This window comes from Aquarana catesbeiana, linkage group LG02 (genome assembly GCF_042186555.1).
Source record: "Aquarana catesbeiana isolate 2022-GZ linkage group LG02, ASM4218655v1, whole genome shotgun sequence".
In the NCBI taxonomy this organism is placed as follows: domain Eukaryota; kingdom Metazoa; phylum Chordata; class Amphibia; order Anura; family Ranidae; genus Aquarana; species Aquarana catesbeiana.
The window spans coordinates 207,959,814-207,974,901 of NC_133325.1; positions in this window are offsets into that span (position 1 = coordinate 207,959,814).

Sequence of the window (15,088 nt, forward strand, 5' to 3'; positions counted from 1 at the left end):
TATTTTGGTGCCCAGTAGAACAAAAAAGATCAGTTGTTGGGTATATTTATCAACCCTATCCACTTTCAGATTCAATAAGGCTATCTCCGGAGTTTGAGGGATCTGGGCGGAGGATATTTTGCGGATCACTGAGAATACTTTGTTCCATAAGCCCCTTATCCGTGGACATGTCCACCAAACATGGAGCAGAGTCCCAATGTGGTTGCAACCACGGAAGCACAGCGGGGAAGCATCAGGATATATCTTAGCCAAAAGATAGAGTACCCTATACCATCTCATGATCACCTTAATGCTGCCCTCCATGAGGGAAACATTAAGGATTCCCTTAAATGAGCGATGAAAGCAATAGAACCATTGATCGCTTTCCCATGAGATTTCAAGGTCTTTTTCCCAGGACAAGGCATACAGAGGCTTGGACACGGCGGAGGCAAGTGAAGCATATATGATGGAGATCCCCCCCTCAGATCCACCACACCCGAACACCATGATTCATAATTAGTTATTGAAGGGGGTTCCGGTTTGTTTGGCCAAATAGAATGGAGGAAATGTTGGATCTGCATAAAGCGAAAGCGTTCAGCAGGGGGCATTTCGAGCTTACTTGTACAGAGGGCTAGGGAGAGAGGGCCTGTGGAGGAAAAATAGTTCCCTATTCTTAGTAATCCTTTATTCAACCACCAGCTAAATGCTAAAATGTTCATTCCCGGCGGGAAGTCAGGGTTATGAAAAATATGTGTTAGGGGTTTAAGGGGAGAAATCAGGGAGGGATTTTTATAAAGTCGGTCGCATAGAGCAAGAGAGTGTGATAGTGTGGGGGCTAGAATGGGTGGTCTCAGTTTGGAGGGAGACCAAAGTAAGAATTCAATCGTGTGGTGGGGGACTGCATGGCGTTCCATGGATACCCAATCGGGTTTCTGGCCCTTTGAATAAACGATAGATATCTGGGCTAGCTGGGCAGCCTGATAATACCACCAAATATTGGGGAGAGCTAGACCCCCTTGTGATTTGGAGCAGAATAGAATGTGTTGTGCACAACGACTTCCCCTTGATCCCCAAATGAATTTTATGATTTTGGATTGAAGTGGTTGAACTTGTGATTTTTGGATAGGGATGGGTAAGGATCTGAATAGGTAAAGAATGCGGGGGAGAAGGGTCATTTTGACTGCATTGATACGGCCAAGCCAAGATAAGTTGTGGTTGTCCCATTTGGATAGGTCCGAAATCAATTTACGGAAGGTGCCAGTTCAAGCTTTCATGCCAAATTTTTACGTTCTCTCTTGAACAATGCAGATTGTTTTTGTAGTATACCTCTTAGCATTAGTTTATGGGCTTCCCAGAGGGTTAACGGAGATATTTCAGGGCATGTATTATATAACAAATATTCTTTTAAGGCTTGTTCGACCTGTATACAGTGAGATGGATTTTTTGAGCAGAATATTGGGAAGATACCAGGTACGATCATGGGATTTGGGAATGGCGGAGGCTATACTGGTAAAAACCGCATTGTGATCTGACCATGGTATTGGGATTATATTTGAATTGAGAATCTCCGGAATCATGCCTATGGTTAAAAATATATGGTCAATGTGTGAAAGAGTTTTATGTGGGTTCGAATAGTATGTATAACCTCTCTTAACCGGGTTAGTTTCCCTCCAAGAGTCAATTAAGTTGTATCTCAAAAGAAGCTGTGAAAAGGATTGATTAGATGGACATCTCGTGGGCGTGTAGAGGGTTTTATCCAAGAATGGTAAAAGAACCTGATTTGAATCTCCGCACATTACAATAGTCCCTATTTTGTGTGTGGATATAACCTGTAGGAGATGTGTAAAAAAGTGTGTAGGGTTTTTATTTGGAGCATAGTATGAGATTATTGTCATTTCCATATCCATAATATGACCTGTCAAAATGATGTATCTCCCCTCCGGGTCTTTGATTTCTGATATAGGAGAGAAGGGTACAGAAGGATGAAAAGCTATCAGGGTACCACTTTGTTTAGTGACTGCTGAGGCCGAATAGACCTGAGGATAGGAAGAGCTCAAATATCTGGGCGTAGAATTTATTGTAAAATGATTTTCCTGTAGGCAAACTATATCCAAGAATTACCCATGAGGAGGGAAAATTTCCCCCATCAAGGGATACGGGGCCATCGTCAATCGACCACATAATAATAATGGTCGGTCGAGGAAGGCACAGTGGGGCACATGGAACTACCGTGTAAAGAGGGGAAAACCCTATAACAGAGCATCGCTAAGATGCTTTGATTTTTAGCCCACTCGGCTAAATTAAAGTAAATGAACAATTTATTTCAATTGTAAATGAGGACGATTGTAGCATTTTTAAACAAGAATAATTAATTAATTATTAGAACTGAGGAAATAAATATCATTAATATTTTGTTCAGATATTGAGTTAATAAAGATGTAATTTAATGCTATGGAAGGGGAAATAAAGGGATGACCTGGGATGTAGTTGCATATATAATAACTTGTTAACCTACAAATCCCATATTAATGTAACTGATGAAGGGTGGGGAAAGATAAATTCTTATTCCTAATTTAAACTCAAAGATAGCAGAAGACCTAACTAGCGACTGTTATACAAGTAGAAGTGTTAAACATGTTAGACCATAATTAAAGCTAATAAAGAGGTGAAAGATAGCACTGGAATAGAGTTGAATAAGTAACTAAACTGATAGAAAACTGGTCTATCAGGGGCTGCTTAAATGGAGGGGGTCCTCTCATGTCATATTTTTTTTTTTTTGAATATTAAATGAGATTTAACAAGTTTGAGTGTGAAGTAATAAGGTTTAAATATTTAAACATGTTTCTGTTTGAACTAAGATTTAACAATTAACTATTAATACTGAAGGGTCCTTTAGGAAATGTTATGACTTCAGAACCTAAAGGAAAATCCGTTAAATATGCCATTAATGACTATGGCTCACGTATTCAGTGTTAATGTTCAAAATATATGAGAAAAAGACTGTGAAGTCTAAATGGGGTCTATGTGACACCGTCTCTTATTATCAGTCCATAGAGTCTTCCTGATCCAGCGGAGGGGGGGCAATACGGCTCCTCTTGTTAGCCTGATGGTTTCCAGGATTGTTGGATGTAGATCTTCTATGGGTAAGGTTGGTATATTGTGATTTATCTACTAGGTGTAGATCTTGTAATGTCAGCTGTAATTCTTCAGGAGATCTGCAGGTAAATCTAGAACCTTTATGTGTGAATCTGATGGAGAACGGGAATCCCCATTGGTAAATGATATGGTGATTCTGTAGTACTGTCAATTGTGGCTTCATCGATCGCCTCTTATTGATGGTCAGCTGGGACAGGTCAGTAAATAACTGATAGTCGTGACCTTGAAAGGATAGGTTGTGTTTTTCTCTGGCTGCTGACATCAATTGTTCTTTTGTGCGATAGTAATGAAGTTTCGCTATGATATCGCGTGGAGGGCCATCTATTTTCTTTGGCGCCAATGCTCCGTGGACCCTATCCATCTCTAGGCGCTCAATAGGTATAGTCGGTTGTAGCTCCTGAAATAGGGCTGTTATCGTCAAAGGTAAATCAATTACCGTCTCAGGAATTCCTCTAATACGAATGTTTGAACGCCTGGCCCTATTCTCATAATCTTCTAATCTGGATTGAAGTGTGAAATTCTCCTCTTTAAGGTTTTCTATTTCTTTCATAGTATCTTGTACAGAAAGTTCCATTTCTTCAAATTTATTTTCCAATACATCAGTACGTGTGCCCAGTTCTCTAATTTCTTTTGTGAGGCTGCTTGTAATATGTTCTGCTGTTTGTTTAAGTGCCTTTTGTAACATTCTCTCAAATCGTTTCAAAGGCACAGGTGAAGCAGATACATTCTTTGAAGAATCTTGTGAGGGGAAAAGTTCTATGTCAGAATCATCTGGTGATGTTATCTGTACAGAAGGCTGCTTCTCCTTGTGTGAGCGCTCTGAGGTGTTCTGCGAGGTAATCTGTGAGGCAATCTGTGAGGCAGAGTCTGATGCCGCTCTGGCTGCAGCCCGTGACTGAGACTCCTTCATGGAGGACGTTTTAAACTTGTTTCTGCCACCTCCTAGCACCATTTTACCTGTGTCAACTCAGTCCCTGAGGTCACCAGAATAAGCCCAAGGTAGTGGTGGAAGTTGTACCGACAGGTTCAGGCTGTATGGTGGGTTTTTAATGGTACATTACCGCTCAGATAGACACCGCGCATGGGCGTCATGTACTCTATATTTCACCTTTCAGGTTTTTAGTGTGCTAGGCACAATTTGATGATTATTGTTTATTGATTTTTTTTCCTTGGTATTTCTTGTACTATATATACTGTGCATTACTTTAAAGTGTTCTTAGCTATCTACATTTTCTGACTTGAACTCTGACATACTTGTTAACCAGTGGTCTTGTATACAGTTATAATAGCATTGCAGCAGGTGGGAAAAGTGATAAAGGTTCTCTCATCTAACACATCCCACCTATTCAAGCCCCCTAAATGATCCTTAGCATCACTTCAATTAATGCCAAAGTACTAAAATCACTATTTAAGAGATATTTCTTTTGTAAAGACACAATTTCCCAGCATGCAGATATAATAGGTGTACAGGAAACCCATTTTCTCAATACCAAACCTCCTTCCTGCACACATGAACAGTATTCTCACTGCTTCTTTGCCAATGCCCCCAAAAAAGATGCGGTGTTATTATAGCCATTAGTTCAACAGTAGCTTTTGTATTGAATCTTCTAGAAAAAGATGATGAGGGCAGTTTCTTAATTCTGCTATTATTGACGATCACCCTCTCACCCTAGTGAATATATATTCACTAGGGTCCTGGGTATATATACTAGGTATATATATACAGTGGGGACAGAAAGTATTCAGACCCCCTTAAATTTTTCACTCTTTGTTATATTGCAGCCATTTGCTAAAATAATTTAAGTTCATTTTTTTTCCTCATTAATGTACACACAGCACCCCATATTGACAGAAAAACACTGAATTGTTGACATTTTTGCAGATTTATTATAAAAGGAAAACTGAAATATAACATGGTCCTAAGTATTCAGACCCTTTGCTCAGTATTTAGTAGAAGCACCCTTTTGATCTAATACAGCCATGAGTCTTTTTGGGAAAGATGCAACAAGTTTTTCATACCTTGATTTGGGGATCCTCTGCCATTCCTCCTTGCAGATCCTCTCCAGTTCTGTCAGGTTGGATGGTAACCGTTGGTGGACAGCCATTTTTAGGTCTCTCCAGAGATGCTCAATTGGGTTTAAGTCAGGGCTCTGGCTGGGCCATTCAAGAACAGTCACGGAGTTGTTGTGAAGCCACTCCTTCGTTATTTTAGCTGTGTGCTTAGGGTCATTGTCTTGTTGGAAGGTAAACCTTCGGCCCAGTCTGAGGTCCTGAGCACTCTGGAGAAGGTTTTTGTCCAGGATATCCCTGTACTTGGCCGCATTCATCTTTCCCTCAATTGCAACCAGTCGTCCTGTCCCTGCAGCTGAAAAACACCCCCACAGCATGATGATGCCACCACCATGCTTCACTGTTGGGACTGTATTGGACAGGTGATGAGCAGTGCCTGGTTTTCTCCACACATACCACTTAGAATTAAGGCCAAAAAGTTCTATCTTGGTCTCATCAGACCAAAGAATCTTATTTCTCACCATCTAGGAGTCCTTCAGGTGTTTTTTAGCAAACTCCATGCGGGCTTTCATGTGTCTTGCACTGAGGAGAGGCTTCCATCGGGCCACTCTGCACTAAAGCCCTGACTGGTGGAGGGCTGCAGTGATGGTTGACTTTCTACGACTTTCTCCCATCTCCAGACTGTATCTCTGGAGCTCAGCCACAGTGATCTTTGGGTTCTTCTTTACCTCTCTCACCAAGGCTCTTCTCCCCAGATAGCTCAGTTTGGCTGGACGGCCAGCTCTAGGAAGGGTTCTGGTCATCTAAAACATCTTCCATTTAAGGATTATGGAGGCCACCGTGCTCTTAGGAACCTTAAGTGCAGCAGAAATTTTTTTGTAACCTTGGCCAGATCTGTGCCTTGCCACAATTCTGTCTCTGAGCTCTTCAGGCAGTTCCTTTGACCTCATGATTCTCGTTTGCTCTGACATGCACTGTGAGCTGTAAGGTCTTGTATAGACAGGTGTGTGGCTTTCCTAATCAAGTCCAATCAGTATAATCAAACACAGCTGGACTCAGATTAAGGTGTACAAGCATCTCAAGGATGATCAGAAGAAATGGACAGCACCTGGGTTTAATATATGAGTGTCACAGCAAAAGGTCTGAATACTTAGGACCATGTGATATTTCAGTTTTTCTTTTTTAATAAATCTGCAAAAATGTCAACAATTCTGTGTTTTTAATGAGGAAAAAAATGAACTTAAATGATTTTAGCAAATGGCTGCAATATGACAAAGAGTGAAAAATTTAAGGAGGTCTGAATACTTTCCGTCCCCACTGTGTATATATATATATATATATATATATATATATATATGCACCCAACACTTCTCAACCAAAATTTTACAAATCCCAGGGATTTTAATTACACCATTGACCCCGCACTTGACACTGCCAACCCTGAGAGGCATAGACCGCCTACCCTCCTATCACTGATAAAAATTGAAGACCTGTATGACGCCGAGAGGAGTATGCATGATGTTGAGCGGGACTATACATTTTATTCTCACTCCAAAAGTTCTTACTCTCAGATAGATCTTTTTACCACAAACAAGCAACTCCTCGATCTCAGAATCTTGTATAGGTCGCATTACATGTTCGGACCATACTACAATTTACATCAAACATATCACCTTTCATAGGTAATAAGGATGTTCATCCAAAAAAATGTGATGGTGATTCAAAAAATATAAGTGAAAATAAACAACAAATTATAAGTGCAGTGTCTACACACATGAATCATCTAATTAGAATAATATATATCACCCTACATCACAGCAGTGTATAGTGGTATATAAAGGAATAAAGTCCATACATAAAAAACTCTAGCAATAACGCTGTGCAAACTGTGGCACTGATGAGATCCCGTAGTGATTGTTACATCTGGTGGGCAATCTTCCTGCATACAGATTTCATATAGAAATAGTAAGGTGGATGCGCTTACCAGAAGGGATGGACACTCTCATTGTATGGCGGGGTGTCATAAGGGCTTGTGGATCCAGATGATCCTATGGGTGTTCACTGGAAACTCGGTGAGGCGTGCCAATGGACAGTACCGGAAATTGCATACACAGCGACTTCAGAGACAGGTAGACTGTAGGTCATCGGATGGATGGATGGATGGATTCACCTCTCCCAATAAGCTGGTGGCCGAAAGGATGTAGTTCTCACCACGTCACAATGTCATCCACATAGGGAAAAAAAGGGAATCTCCACATGGTGCATGAACCGATAAAAGCAGGTTTATTTGAAATCATCAGCGGTACAGCAGACGTTTCACAAGCATCAGATAAAAAAGTTGGACAAGTGATCACAAGTTGAATAAAAATAGGATTGGAAATTAGCGTGGTAACAGAGTAACAGTAGTCAGCAACCCAGGGTGAGGGGTGTGAGTAGCACTCTTTTATTTTAAATACATTTTAAATAATTTTACAGTAATGCACTATGGAAGCTTTTCTTTTTGACATCTGAAAGATTTCATGACCTGGACAAGCAGATCGCTTGGAGGTATATTATTAATAAAGCTGAGGTTGCTGAGCTTTAATGCAAGGCAAAAACATCTGGTGAGTCATTCCCATGAAGGGTGTGTTGTGGCGACTTTAATCTGCATGTTTGGATTTTATTGTTCGAGATTTCACAGCACCAGCTTGCGCATACTGTACCTAAGATATCCTGCACATCTTATTCTATGGAGTTTCTATAGGTTCTATAGGGACACGGTGATTGTGTGGTATAAAACTCCAACAAGCCCGAACCAGTATCCTTTTTCTTCTTAACTCCCAAGATAAGCCGCTAATTAACCCCCTTGATATAGCAAACACATTTGGTTCTTTTTACTCAAACCTTTATCATCTTAAAAACACAGAATCCTCCACTATTCCACATCCAGAAGACATTGTCGTGTTTCTTTCATCCATACAACTCCCATCACTATCCCCCACCCAACTGGCAACCATCTCAGCCCCTTTTACTAAAGATGAAATTCTTAAAGCCATCAAAACTCTCCCATTACATAGGGCACTGGGGCCAGATGGTGGCAATATGAGTACTATAAACATTTTGCTAACATTCTTACCCCCATCTCTGTGCTACATATAATCATATGCATCTACAGGGAGGATACCTAAAAAGTCTTTAGAGGCTTTAGTGGTAACTTTACCTAAACCAGGCAAATCACCAGGCATCCCAAAAAATTACATGCCCATATCTTTGCTAACTACAGACACAATGCCTCTTTACAGTTATTAGCCAACTTATACATATTGACCAAGTCGGCTTCATACCTGGCAGACAAGCCTCTGATGGAACCCAGTGCTTTGTAGACCTCATTTCATGAATGGAGCACAATCAATGCCTTCTCTGCTCCTTTCCCTGGACCCGGAGAAGGCATTAGAAAGAGTAGATTGGGCACACTTGGAGGCTGTCCTGTGCAAATTTGGCCTGTGGGGTGTATTCTATTATTAGCCTATACTCGTCCCAGGGCGCTCATGTTTGGACATTGGGTGCCATTTCAGACCCTTTCAAAACCACAAATGGTATGAGACAAGGTTGCCCACTCTCCCTTTTAATATTTGCTATGGTTATAGAACCGCTGGCACAGGCAATTCGCTCTGCTCTCTTGGTTTCGGGTATATAAGTTGGCGATACGGAATATAAAATTGGCCTGTACGCCGACAATGTCATAATTGCTTTTTAGTGCAATTTATCCTTATAAGGTAAACCACAGTAAATCATTTATTTTAGCTGTGGGCTTAGACAATCTAACTAAGCAGAACATTACTATACATTCTCCCTTCCCCTGGTCTTGTTACTCATCCTTATCTTATTTAGGCATTTGACCGAGTGTAAATATTTTAAGAACAACTTACAAAGACCTCTTGGAAAAACTACAACAACTATCTTGAGATTTAAACCACTCTTTTACACCATAGGCTGGTGGAATTGCACAAGCTAAAATGTATTTATTACCACATATTCTTAACATTTTTCATACCATACCTGTCCCATTTCTTCCTACCCCAGTTGGATAAACTTCAAGCAACCATCAATGCTTCCATTTGGCAACACAAGTGCCCTAGGATTGGGAAAGCTTTTCTTACTACTCTAGTCCGATCTAGTGGAAATGGCACCCCTAATATTCAAGCCTTTTATTGTGCAGTACTCTTGGAACTACTTAAAATGTGGTGATCATCAATGACTCCAATTGGCAACAATTTGAAGCTGAGGTATTATCTACAGACCTGAAATTGTTCCTTAGTGTTCTGACTCATAGCCCTCAGACCCCAGCACTATCCCTTTGATACGATAACAGGATCTCTACAGGTGTGGATGGCTATCTCGCAAATTTTAATAGGCATACCTTTTAACTTACTTGCATTACTACCTCTCAAATCCATTGAGCTCATATTGCCAGACCTACCCCTACAATCCTGGATCAAGGATGACATCTCTAATATTGGGAACTTATATTCCTCATCTGGCATACTGGTTTTTGCAGCTCTCAAGGACACATTTGGTTATCCTTTAAAACTTTCTTCATTAATCTCAGGATTGGTTCTCTACTCTCCAAAATTCAATGGTCCACAAATGACAAGATATGGAGCTCCATATTAAAGTTTTATGAGACACACAGCAAATATATCAAGGAAATCTCACTCTTCTACAGACTCCTTACAAAACCCTCTCCAGACTTTTCTTATGCCTTAATTAACTACTGGTCCTCCTACACAAACAGTCTTCCACCTATGGGTCAATGGTACCAAGCCCTTAATTTGCCATTAAGGTCCTCCCACTATATCACACGTTGGGATTCCCTACAAAAAGCTCTTTGTAAAATTGTATTATACACTTACTAGACTTGCTGTGATCTACTCACTCCAATGTTGGAAGAATTTAGGCTTTTCAGGAACTCTATATCATATACGGTGGGACTGCTGTTTTATTAAGGACTTGTCAGGGCTGGGCTCAGCCCTCTCTTCTCAGAGCTCAGGCTGCTTAGCTGTCAGTTAATTGTCAGCACTCTTCATTCCAGAGTGACTCACCTGATGATCATGTCCTGCTCATCACTCAGCCTGCTGGCTATTTAAGTTGCTTGGATCAGATCTCCTGTGCCTTTGCCTTGGTAAAACATATCTAGAGACTCCCTGCTGGTTCCTGTTGAAGACTTGCCTGGCTGATGTCCCTTCTGTTTCCTGATCCTGTCTGCTGATCTGACTTTGCTTATCTCTGGCTCCCTGATGGGCTCTTTTCTTGTTAAGCTTTAATTATATAGTCTCGTTCTTACCCAGTACTAAGAATGTAAGGGCTGATGCATTGTCGCAACAGTTTTCCCCCGCTTCAAAGATGGAGTCGGTTCCTGTTCCTGTGATACCTCCCGACCATATTCTGGCTGCGGTTTGTACCAGTCTCACTTCACCTTTGGGTGACAGAATTCTTGCCGCTCAGATTCATTCTCCTCCTGAGAAACCTTGTGACTGCTGTTTTGTCCCTGAGAGTCTTCACACTGCTGATCTCCAGACTTACCATTCTCCTAAGGCTGCTGTCCACCCTGGGAAGAATCAACTCATTTGGACTAATTCCCAACAATTCTGGTGGCCTAGTCTCCATGCTGATGTAGCCGCCTTTGTAGCTGCCTGTTCCATGTGTGCTATGAGTAAGACACCATGACACCTTCCAGTGGGCCTCCTACAACTCATACCCAATGGAGAGAGGCTAAAATGCCTGCTCGAGCTCCCAAAAATTTCAGCTTGTTCTAACCGTTTTTTTAAAGCTGTGGTGTAAACCTCTGTGCTTTTATCTTCAGTGTCCAAAAAAGTAAACATTTTTCTTTTTCCCAATGCTAAAAAACTAATCAAGCTCTAAGAAATTGTAGCCTGTCCAAGCAGGCTTTCTATCTGTTGTCCAAACCCATATGCTATTTGCATTGTTGTTTTTTAAAAAAGACATTTTTTTTCAGAAACTAAAGTCCTGCTGAATCTCTCAGAAATAGTGGTATGTTGAAAAATGCTTTCTATTGTGGTGCAAACCTGTATGCGATTTCCATTGTTGGTGTTAAAGAAAAAAGACACAATTTTTTTGAGATGCTAAATGTCTACTTAAGCTTTCAGAAATTGCAGCCTGTCCAAACAGGTGTTTTAGCTGTGGTGAAAACCTATAAGCTATTTCTATTCTTAGTGTAAAAAAACAAGACACTAATATGTTTTTTTACAGATTATATGTGCCTACTCTGTCTCTCAGAAATTGTAGCCCGTTCAAAAAAAAGCTTTTTAGCTGTGATGCAAATCTGTGTACTATTTTCATTGTCTGTGTCAAAAAATGACATTACTTTTTCAGAAGTGAAATGATTGCCCAGTCGCTTAGTTTTCAGAACTAAAAGCCTGCTGAATCTCTCAGAAATAGTGGTAGGTTGACAACTGCTTTCTAGCTATGGTGAAAACCTGTATGCTATTTCCATTGTATGTGTTCAAAAAAGGCACAATTATTTTTTCTGATGCTAACACCTGCTCAATCCCTCAGAAATTGCATCCTGTCCAAGGGGGGTTTTTTTTAGCTATAGTGTAACCCTTAAGCTATTTCCATTCTCACTCTGCAAAATAATAAGCTATTTTATTTTTTCCCAGTACAAAATGCCTGCTTACGCTGTCCAATAGGGCACGTGACAAAGGGTTAAAAGTTGTCCTTAACTGTTTTAAAAACATTCTAATGTTTTTAAAACAGTTTTTATTCATGTTTTTATACATGAAATCTACCTGTTCACTCTCTTTGGAATAGTGGAAAAGCAAAAAGGCTTCAAGAAGTCTGCATCAAATGTTTACAATTGTTTGAGTATACGGTCTGAGAAAAAAAGACATTGTGATTTGTTTATCCCAGATCAGGCCTGTTGTATCTGTATCCGATACAGAATCTTGCAAATAGCGAGTACATACTGTCTAATTGCTAATCAGTTCAGTTTTTGGCTTGTTGCTCTAAAAAAACACACTCTTATACATATTTTAGGAGGCTCAAACCTGCCTAGTCCCACTGTCCTACATTGCGGCCTACTAAAATCACTTACATGGCAGTCAGCATGTCTGTACAATGTTTCTGGCACTTGGCTGCAACATAATAAACGGAATTTTTCATCTAATTTAAATATGCTCTGACACAGTGGCTAAGGAAATATGCTTGCTTAATGGGCAGCAAGTTTCTACAATATTTAGGGCTGCCGTGTTTGCAATGTCTAACTTTGTTTTTTCTTGGAAAAAATACTCAACTCTCTCACTTAGATTGCTGTCTTGGGCCATAATTAAACTGCTTGCATGCTTTCCAGTTACTGTGAATTGTTTTGCTTTTGTCTCTGCAGAGCTGAAGCAGTTGTTTTACCAAACAAGAAAAATAATCACAATGCCATGTTTTAATGTGGGTTTGTGGATTATGGTTTGTGGTTGGCACACAATACAGTGTGTTGTTAAACAGAAGATCACAAAAAGCTATGCTTTGTAACTTTTATTTGCCCTTTTGGCAAAAAAAGCTTTAGCTTTTTTGTTTTAAAGAGTATACCCTACAATACTTTTTGGCTGTATTGCCTCTTCTGCTTCCAACACTCAATTATTACTTCTACACAAAAAATAACTTTTTTGTCAAAAACTACCTATTACAAATTTCTATTGGGGTGAAAATCAATCATATTGGGTTGATGCTGCTGTTTGTAAGCCAAGCAACAATGTAAATATAAAGTTATTTTTTAAGTTGCCCTTTGAGCAGCTTCAAAATTGCCTCTTCTCATTGAACGGTAGCATTTCAAAATGTTTTTTCCTTTGGTACATATCCCCAGATCAGTGCTCAGGCCCCCAAGCCCTTTTTTGACAATCCCTTGACTTTTCACTTAGAAAATAGCCATTACTAAAAATGAACATTTGGATCTTTCAGTGGCATTTGGATTTCAGATCCGAACTTCGATAACATTCACTGAAACAAACCCGGGTATGTTTGGCTCATCACTAGTGACCACTATTCTGAAAAGTACACTATTGTTTTATAATAAAATAGCATAATCAGATCTTGATCAGTATCTGTATTAATTCTGTCCAGAAAGCACTGTATATCTGCAGAAGTTAGATAATCTTACTTATTAAATTAGGTCTACTGTAAAATCCTAATGTCTGTAAAGGAATCATGGCATTTAAATAATGTAGTCCCTTCAAGGTAAATAAAAAAACTGAACCCTTGTATGCATTTCAATTTATTTTTAACTGGAGTAGGGTACCTTTATAGTTGTCTGTAAAGTCTGTAGAAAAAAATAATGCTTATAACATTTGTAGAAGTAGGGACACAATAATTTGGGTTGAGGCTTCTTTGCACACCAGGCAGCAATTTGTAGTTGATGCCAACCTTCCAGAGCAGGGTTCTGTCATTTGCTCTTCGGCCAGTACTATTAAGATATATAGGCTTAGTGGCCCTGAGTAGAGACACTTCAATATTTAGGCATCATAGTGGGACTTGTAGTCATTGACACATACTGGACATTTCATACCTACCTGCTCCCACTTCAGCGTTTGGCAGAGAGAAATCTCCCAACAGCAACTACCTTTGCAGCTTGTCATAAAATGTAATTTGACCGAATACCAAGGGCTGCAAAGAAAGCTGATGCTGGATGTGAATGGATGTCACAATAAACCATGTAAAGCTCTGCGTAAACTGTTGGCGCTAGATAAATCCTGTATAATAATAATAATAATAATAATAATGTCCTTTAAGAACACCCACTTTTACCATGTTTAAAAATAAATGATAACTGAAATTTTTCTTATAATCACTTTTTTTTCTTTATTAAGACAAATTTCATCATACAACATAAAAATACACACTACAAGAATATCTATGTAGATCTTTCTATTAGCTTTTCTAATTTACACAAAACACAATACCCCCCCCCAGGAAACACATGGGATCTATGATCATATCCCATTCAGAAAGAGAGTGGGAAAAGAAAAAAAATATTCCCAACAATATATACACTCATAAACTCATAACCAACACTAAATTCGTGCAACACATTATTCAATATAAATTAGGAAGAAGGCTTTACAGTGCCCTATTACATGTGTCAAACCCAATACAAAAGAAAATGAATTTTAAAATGAATATTGTCATCTTCAATAATATTCAGTGCTTTTATTCGATATAACCTCTCCCTCCTACTTCATTAAATATTTATTCCTCTCTTCCCTTTATTCCAATATTTCAATTCACCCTCCTTTATGTGTTTTAATTAAGTGTTATCCCGTGCCTAATTCATTACTATAAAATATTCTTTTCCTTTAATGAAATCAATCATCCCACCACTGTCAACCCCCCAGTTTCCCCTCACCAGACGCATCCCTCGGACTATCCGATCCGTAGCACAACACTACTCCCCGTAGGGTTTAATCCGCCCCTATTTCTGCAGAGTAGTACAGCCATCCTTCCCATGTGTCTTTAAATTTATTCTGTTGGTCTTTAACCATATGTACCCATCTCTCTGCTTCCATTATTTTTTCCACCTCCTTTTTCAATCCATTATAGTGGGACAACTGGACTGTTTCCAAAATCTGGGTATCAGTATTTTAGCTGCATATAGCAAGTGTGGATTAACACTTCTCTTATAGAACCTGGCAGATGATGGCATCCCATGGAAGAGGAAATGTAATGGGGAACATTCTATAGGTCTATTGCCTCCCAAAATGCTTTGATCTTTAGGCAAAATCACCATAAATGTAGACATGAACTCCTTTGGTTGCATCCCCTCCAACAGTTAACATCTCCTGATGGGTACATCTGAGCCAACTGGACCGGTGTACGGTACCATCTTGTCAAAAATGTATATGACATTTCTTGTATATGGGCGTTTATTGAAGTTTGGTGTGTTGCCCTGATCAGTTTTTGA